The sequence below is a fragment of the Chiloscyllium plagiosum genome, chromosome 34 (assembly GCF_004010195.1).
Source record: "Chiloscyllium plagiosum isolate BGI_BamShark_2017 chromosome 34, ASM401019v2, whole genome shotgun sequence".
Classification (NCBI taxonomy): Eukaryota; Metazoa; Chordata; class Chondrichthyes; order Orectolobiformes; family Hemiscylliidae; genus Chiloscyllium; species Chiloscyllium plagiosum.
Genome location: NC_057743.1, coordinates 1,222,835 through 1,231,574, shown reverse-complemented (window position 1 = coordinate 1,231,574; position 8,740 = coordinate 1,222,835). Strand labels below are relative to the sequence as shown.

The 8,740-nt window shown below is 42.6% G+C and overlaps 1 protein-coding gene across 1 annotated transcript in view; it reads left to right on the top strand.

Moving 5' to 3' along the window:
* Positions 1-8,740, top strand: part of LOC122540083 (ephrin type-B receptor 2-like) — a 768,846-nt gene that overhangs the window by 560,567 nt on the left and 199,539 nt on the right. The gene's annotated exons all lie outside the window — the stretch shown is intronic.

The window sequence follows — 8,740 nt, the reverse complement described above, 5'->3', positions numbered from 1 at the left end:
CAGCACCGCCCTCTTGACCTGCAATCTTTTTCCCGACCTCTCCGCCCCCACCCCTTCTCCAGCCTATCACCCTCACCCTCACCTCCTTCCACCTATTGTATTCCCAGCACCCCTCCCCCAAATTCCCTCCCCTCTACCTTTTATCTCAGCCGGCTTGGCACACCAGCCTCATTGCTGATGAAGGGCTTATGCCCGAAACGTCAATTCTCCTGCTCCTCGGGATGCTGCCTGGCCTGCTGTGTTTTTCCAGTTTTTCCACACTTTTCAACAATTTTCCATTACAGCTTATATAAGTGTTCCTCTATCTCGTGCTGGCTATTGAGGCCTAAATCGTAACCACTTCATGATGATTTCTCCTTTCTTATGTTAAAAATTCTACCCATATGACTTAACTAGATGAGCCGTCCAAAATGTCCTCTCTTAGTACAGCTGTGACGTTCTCCTTAATACATAATTTAACTACATCACCCCTTTACATCCCTCTCTATCATGCCTGAAACATCTAAACCTTGGAACATTGAGCTGCCCAGTCCTGTCCTCCTTTCAGCCAGTTTCTGTAATGGCTGCAACATTGTAGTCCCACGTACTAGTCCGTCACCTAAGCTCACTGCCTTACTTGTTCTACTCCTTGCATTAAAATAAATACGCTTCAGACAATCAGTCCCACCATGTTCAGTAACCTCGCCCCCTCTTTTCTTCTCTTTTAACTTATTAGATTTTACCTTGACCTTCTCCTCAATCATTCCCCATCTGTTTCCCATCCTCCTACCGTACCCATTTAAATTCTCCTCGTGGCATTAGCATACCATAAGGTGGTTAAAAGGCATTGAAGTGTTCATTTGGCCATGATCATATTGAATGTTGGGCAGTCTTTAAGGCTGAATGTGGAGAGTGTACTGCTGGAAAAGCACAGCAGGTTAGGCAGCATCCGAGGAGCAGGAGAGTCAACGGTTCGGGCAAAAACCCTTCATTAGGGCATTTGCCCGAAACGTTGACTCTCCTGTTCCTTGGATGCTGCCTGACCTGCTGTGCTTTTCCAGCACCACACTCCAGCATCTGCATCCTCACTTTCGCCTTGAAGGCTGAATGACCTAGTCCTGTTCTATTCTGTTGACTGCACCTCCAGCAGATGATAGCACCAGGGAGATGAAGTGCTCTTGGCTACAATGGCAAGTTACATTGACTTTATCAGCTAGTTGATCATTGTGAAGCCTACATCATGCTCACAGTGGCCTTGTGTGTGCCCTCTTTGCGCTAGTATAAGATGTAATAACCTCATGAATACAGCTTGTGTTAGCTAATTAGGTCTCTATTAGAACAGCAATATTAACATCAAGTTTATAGAGCTCACCATCAATCAAGGCCATCTTGTGTGCATTTCCTGTGGAATGTATGCTGTTGTTCAATCTTGGGCACCATAGAAATGTACGTTGTTGTTGCAGATTTTCTGGGATTTCCAGAAGGGAATGGAGAAGGCTTCATTTTGAAATTGGTGAACTATTACAGAGAGCTATGTGTAAGCCATTGCAAACAGAACAAATAATGTGACACCTTTGCACCTTCTCCATGAAGAGAAATAATCAGCTGAAAATTCAGTATTTATTTATGCATTATGTCTGCCTGAGAACAGATGAATGAAAGTCCGTAAATGGTGAACAGCAGTGTTGCCATAGACCGCCAGCAGATCAAGGAAAAATGGCCTGTTTAATACAGAAAGTATGTTGCTCAAGATCCATAAGTAAGTGAATATAAAAGGTCTTAAGAAAAAAAATTTAACTCAAGTAAGCTTTCTGGAGTCATCCTTAAGATCTGAGAGTCTTTGATTTCTTGCATATTTTAAGAGCATTTCCAACCTCAATCACTTATTCAGCTGGAATAATTTCTCACTTAAATCCTCATTAACTACATTGTGAATTCTCCTTTTGATGTTGGCTAGTCTAGCAGAAACCCTTCATACTTATGAGAAGTGTCATAGATGCTTGAATATTCAGCGTAATAGAAAAAACTTACTTATTGGAGAGGCACATCATTGTAAATAAATTCACACAATGGAAAAACTCATTAAATGCCTCCTTATGAATTTTTGTTCAGTTGGCTTTCTTAAACAAAATGACCCAATTTATGAACAATCCTGACATTATGATGAGGCCCTGAAAACTGACTAATGAGGCTTAAAGCAGCAGAGAAGGTACAAAGATTGTGACTGGCACTGCTGAGTTCAGTAAATGCTTTTGCTTAGCATGTTGACTTGGCATAAGGTTGCAGAATTAAGCCATTCAGCCCATCAAGTCTATTCCACCATTCTATCATGGTTGACCATTTTCTCAACTCTATGCTCCTACCTTCTCCATGTCAGGATTTTATTCACCATAATCTATAGGGGAACTTTATGAGAAAATTGTGAAGGTGAGGCTCTAATTCCACTTAGAAATGGCAGTTCCAAAAACTAGTGCTTCCAAATAAACCTGTTGCACTATAACCTGGTGTTGTATGATTGTTAACATTGTCCACTTGGAGAGGCAAAGCTTGATCAGAAATAGTCAGTATGCCTTTGTCAGAGGAATATCATCCCTAAAAAATTTGTTCAAATTTTTTGAAGAGGTGATCAAGCATGTAGATGAGGGTAGTGCAGTTGATGTAGTTTATATGGATTTTAGCAAAGCCCTTGACAATGTCCCACAAAGGAGAGTTAGCAAGAAGGTAATGCTCATGGGATACAGGATAGTTTGATAAAGTGAATTCAAAATTGACTTAGTTGTAGGAGATGGACGATGATGTCAGAAGGCTGCTTTACTGCCTGCAAACGTGAGTCCAGTGTCAGACTACATGGATCTGTGCTAGGTTCCCTATTAATCATCGTTTATATAAATGACATAGATAACTATGGGCAAGGTTGGATTATTAATTTTGCAGCTGACACAAAGATTGAGCAGGTGATTATCAGTGAGGTTGAGTGTCTTGGGCAACAGTGGTTAGCACTGCTGCCTCACAGCGCCTGAGACCCGGGTTCAATTCCCGCCTCAGGCGACTGACTGTGTGGAGTTTGCACGTTCTCCCCATGTCTGCGTGGGTTTCCTCCGGGTGCTCCGGTTTCCTCCCACAGTCCAAAGATGTGCAGGTCAGGTGAATTGGCCATGTTAAATTGCCCGTAGTGTTAGGTAAGGGGTAAATGTAGGGGTATGGGTGGGTTGTGCTTCGGCGGGGCGGTGTAGACTTGTTGGGCCGAAGGGATTGTTTCCACACTGTAATGTAATCTAATCTAAAAAAAGAATACATAAACGGGATGGTCAAATGGACAGATAGTGGCAGATGGAATGCAACCCTGAAAAATGTGAGATGGTACATTTTGGAAGGAGTAATTTGACAAAGAAGTATTCAGTGAACAGCATGACATTGGGAAATTCTCTAGAACAAAGGGACCTTGACATGTTGGTCCAGAGGTCTCTGAAAGTGGCAAGGCATGTTTGTATGCTGGTAAAAAGGCATATGTATTTCTCAATCAATTACAAAAGATACAAAAGCAGGGAAGTCATGATGGAGTTGTGTAGAACTTTGGTGAGACCATAGCTCAAATACAGTATTGCCCATTACAGGAAGGATGTGATTGCACTGGAGTGGGTGCAGAGGAGATTCACCAGGATGCTCTCTGGGATGGAAAACTTCAGTTATGAGGAAAGGTTGGATCGGTTTGGATTGTTTTCTTTGGAGCAGAGAAGCCTAAGGGGCAATCTAATTGAGGTGTACAACAGTATGAGGGGCATGGCTAGACTGGATAAGGAGCAGCTATTCCCCTGAGGTGAAGGTCAGTCCTGAGGAGACACAGGTTCAAGGTGAGGAGCAGGAGTTTTAGGGGACTGTGAGGAAAATCTTTTCACTCAGAGATTGGTGACTGTTTAAAATGCGCTGCCTGTGAGGATGGTTAAGGCAAGTTGCCCCACCCTTAAAAAGTACCTGGATGAGCACTTGGCATGTTAGAACATTCAAGGCAATGGGTCAAGTGCTGGTAAATGGGATTAGGTTGAAAGTCAGGAGTTTCTCATGTGTTGATGCAGACTCAACGGCCCTGTACAATTCTATTATTCTATGAATCACAGCCTCATTTGCACTTAGCTGAAGGATAGTTGGGGAGTTACTGATCTTGTGCACACTTGTCATGCATTCTTGAACATGAATGATAAGTTAGGATTAAAACCCATTAAAGCAGTCATCAAGCTCCAAGACTCAGCCAAGTCTCTGGGGTAATAGGATTGAAAATACCTACTGCATGTGCATCACTTAAAACATAAGGAATGTTCCATGCGATGTATGGAAAAGGCTACTGATGTAAATGACATCAGAGTCGCACACAAAAATGGTACACGGGGAATAATCCAAACACCCTCTGTCGTATAAAAGAATGCATACCCTAACATTTTTAAAGTGACATGTAGCGTTACTAAAGAAATACCGAAAAAGCTCAGCAGGTCTGACAGTATCTGTGCAGAGAATCAAAGTTAACGTTTCAGGTCAGATCAGTTCTGAGGAAGGGTCACCTGACCCAAAATGTTAACTCTGATTTCTCGCTACAAATGATGCCAGACCTCCTGAGCTTTTCCAGCAATTTCTGTTTTTGTTATTAAGAAAAAGTGCTTTTTGCTGTCAGTACATGACTGATGTACTTGATTCAACCACGATCACAGCCTCTGGGAATGTCGCTATCACAATGTCATCTGCCTTAAACTTTTCTGGAGCAGTAGGTGTGCCAAATGTTTTTGGAAACAAACTGTACCTCCAAAACGAAGTCCAGATGTGGTCTATAAAACTTCTGGTTTCATTCAGCTTCACTTGCCAGTATCCATATTTTGCATAGAGTGAGAGATAAAGTTTTATAGCACAGAGACAGGACTCTTTACCTGATCATGTTCATATTGGTCATCAAGCATCTATCTACCATAATCCTATTTTCCAGCTCTTGGCATGTAGCTTTGTTTGCTATGGCATTTCAAGTGCTCATCTAAACAATTCTTAAATGTCTCAAGAGTTCTTGCCTTTAAGGCAATGAGTTCCAGATGTCCGCTACCCTTTGGGTGAAACAGTTTTTCTTTAATTGCATAGGGGGTATGGAATGAGCTTCCAGCAGAAGTGGTGGAGGTTGGTACAATTACAACATTTTAAAAGGCATCTGAATGGGTGTATGAATAGGAATGGTTTAGAGGGATATATGTCAAATGCTGATAAATGGGGCTAGATTAATTTAGGATATCTGGTCAGCATGGATGAGTTGGACAGAAGGGTCTATTTCTATGCTTCACTGCTCTGACTCTAATTGTCTTGATGAGTGTGTGATGAAATGCTTTTTTCAGCAATACTAAAATATTGTATCATTGCTACTCTTGAATATCAATGAGGACAGGCATTTTCCTGACAATTAGAGGAGGTTCTGTGTGTAGTAGGGCCATAGGATGTACTCGATGGGGCTTCAGTGTCCCTCCACCAAGAGTTATCCTCAGTTAGCTGGGTGGCTGATTTGTGATGCCAACAGCATAGATTCAGTTCCCATAACGGCTGAGATTATCCTGAAGGTCCTGTCTTCTCAACCTCACCCCTCATCTGAGGCATGGTAGCCCACAGGGTAAACTCACAGCCTGTCATTTCTGTGGGAGAGCAGCCCTAGGTTCCACCTTTACGGCCATGAAGGACAAATGCAACAGATACCTGGGAACACCCATGACCTGTAAGTTCCTCTCCAAGTGACTCACTATCCTGACTTGAGAATACATTGTTGTTCTTTCAGTGACGCTGGATTAAAATTTACAACTACATCCTTAATGGCTTTGCGATAAGTATATCTCAGCGGATAGCGCATCATAGAGTTTTAGAGCTGTACAGCCTGGAAACAGACCCTTCCGTCCAACCTGTCCATGTTAACCAGATATCCCAAATCAATCTAGTCCCATTTGCCAGCACATGGACCATATCCCTCCATACCCTTCCTTTTCATATACCCATCCAAATGCCTTTTTAAATGTTGTAATTGTACCAGCCCCCACCACTTCCTCTGGCAGCTCATTCCAGACACGCACCACCCTCTGTGTGAAAAAATTGCCCCTTAGGTCCCTTTTAAATCTTTCCTCTCTCACTTTAAACCTATGCCCTCTAGCTTTGGTCTCCACTACCCTGGGGATAAGACCTTGTCTACTCACCCTATCTATGCCCCTCATGATTTTATAAACTTCTATAAGATCAGCTCTCAGCCTCCGACTTTCTAGGGAAAATAGCCTCAGCCTATTCAACGTCCTCTTATAGCTCAAACTCTCCAACCCTGGCAACATTCTTGTAAATGGTTTTTGAACCCTTTCAAGTTTGTGGATGACTGGTGCCTTTTTCAACCAGACTTATTTTGAACATTTAGAGATGGGATTGTAATGATTCAGGGTTTAAAGTTCTCTGACTGTTTCAACATATTTCCAACTAACCTGCTGGACCTGCACTTGATCTCTACTTCACACTCATGTGAGCTTAGTGAATGTTTGGAATATTGAAGGTTCAGTACGTAATGATGGTGAAACTTAGTCATGCAGTTACACAGCATAGAAACAGACCTTCGGACCAATTCGTCAATATCAAAAAGGTTTCCCAAACTAAGCTAGTCCCATTTGCCAGCATTTGGTCCACATTCCTCGAAACCTTTCCTATTCACGTATCTTTTAAATGTCCGGATGTCTTTTAAATATTTTAACTGCGTCCGCAGCTACCACTTCATCTGGCAGCTCATTTCATATATGCACCACCCTCTGTGTGAAAAAGTTGCCCCAAAGATCCCTTTTAAATCTTTACCCTTTCACTTTTAAAACTATGACCTCTAGTTTTGAATTCCCCTACCCTAGGGCAAAGAACTTTCCTATTCACTTGACCTATGCTCCTCATGATTTTATAAATCTTTATAATGACACCCCTCAACCTCCTATGCTTCAGGGATAAAGACCCCAACCTATACAGTCTGACCTTATTATGCAAACCTTCCAGTCCCAGCTATATCCTCATAAGTCTTTTTTGCACACTTACAAATTTAACAATGTTCTTCTGATAGCAAGATGACCAGAATTGTACACAGTACTCCAAAAGTGGCCTCAACAATGTCCCTTACAGCTACAACATCATAATGTATCATCAGTACTCTAAGCAGTGAAGACAAGCATGCCAAGCACCTTCACCACCCTGTCTACCTGTGATGCCACTTTCAAGGAACTATGTACCTGCACCCCTCAGTCTCTTTGTGCCACAACACTTCCCAGGGCTCTACCATTAACTGTGTAAGTCTGCCCTGGTTTGTCTTACCAAAATGTCACCCCTCGTAATTTATCTAAATTAAACTCCATGTGCCACTCCTTGGCCTATTGGCCCAGCTGATCAAGATCCATTGTAAATTTAGATAACCATCTTCACATCCACTTTACAACCAATTTTGGTGTCATCTACAAACTTACATACCATTCTTCCTATATTCACACCCAAATCATTTATAGAAATTACAAATAACTGTGCACCCAGCACTGATCCCTGTAGAACACCGCCTGTCACAGGCCTCCAGTCCAAAAACAAACCTCTACCACCACACCCTGACTCCTACCATCAAACCAATTTGTGTTCACTTGGCTGGCTCTCCCTGGATCCCATGTGATCTAATCTTACTAACCAGTCTCCCATGCAGAACCTTGTCAAAGACCTTGCTAAGGTCCATGTAGACAACGTCTACCACTCTGCCCTCATCAAACTTGGTCACATCCTCAAAAAATCTCATGCCAAGTTTGTGAGACACAATTTGAATTGCACAAAGTCATGCTGATTGTCCCTCATCAGTCCTTGCTTCACCAAACGCAAGTAAATGCTGTCTCTCAGAATTCTCTCCAACAACGTAGCCACCAATGACATCAGACTAACCAGCGTATAGTTCCTGGACTTTTTCTTGCAGCCTTTCTTAATTAAAGACACAACATTAGCCACCCTCCAGTCTTCCGGTACCTCATGTGGCTGTAAATTATCTCTGCTAGTGGCCCTGCAATTTCATTCTTTGCTTCCCACAATGTCCTGGAATACACTAGATCAGGTCCTGGGGATTTAACTACCTTTATGTAGCACCTCCTCTTCTGTAATATGAACTGTTTTCAAGACATTACTATTTATTTCCCAAGTTCCCTAGCTTCCATATCTTTCTCCACAGTAAAGACCAGTGCAAAATATTTGTTTAGAATCTTACCCATCTCCTGTGGTTCCACACTCTTTAATCTTTGAATTCACTGTGGTCCCGTGTGAAAAATTCTATTGGCCTCTCATTTACAGTGACACATAGAAATTCAAACTCTTCTCTCAATTAATCCTACCCCTGTAGGATGCTATGTTGAAGTTGTCACATATGGCAATTTTCTAGAAATCACGAGGAGGTTGAACAGTTCATCCACTTTACTAACACCTTCCACCGTCTCAGACTCCTCCCTCCCCTTCCTAGACCTCTCCATTTCTATCTCGGGCGACCGACTCAACACGGACATTTACTATAAACCAACCGATTCCCACAGCTACCTAGATTACACCTCCTCCCACCCTGGCCCCTGTAAAAACGCCATCCCATTTTCCCAATTCCTTCGCCTCCGCCGCATCTGCTCCCAGGAGGACTAATTCCAATACCAAACAACCCAGATGGCCTCCTTCTTCAAAGACCGCAATTTCCCCTCAGACGTGGTTGACGATGCTCTCCACCGCA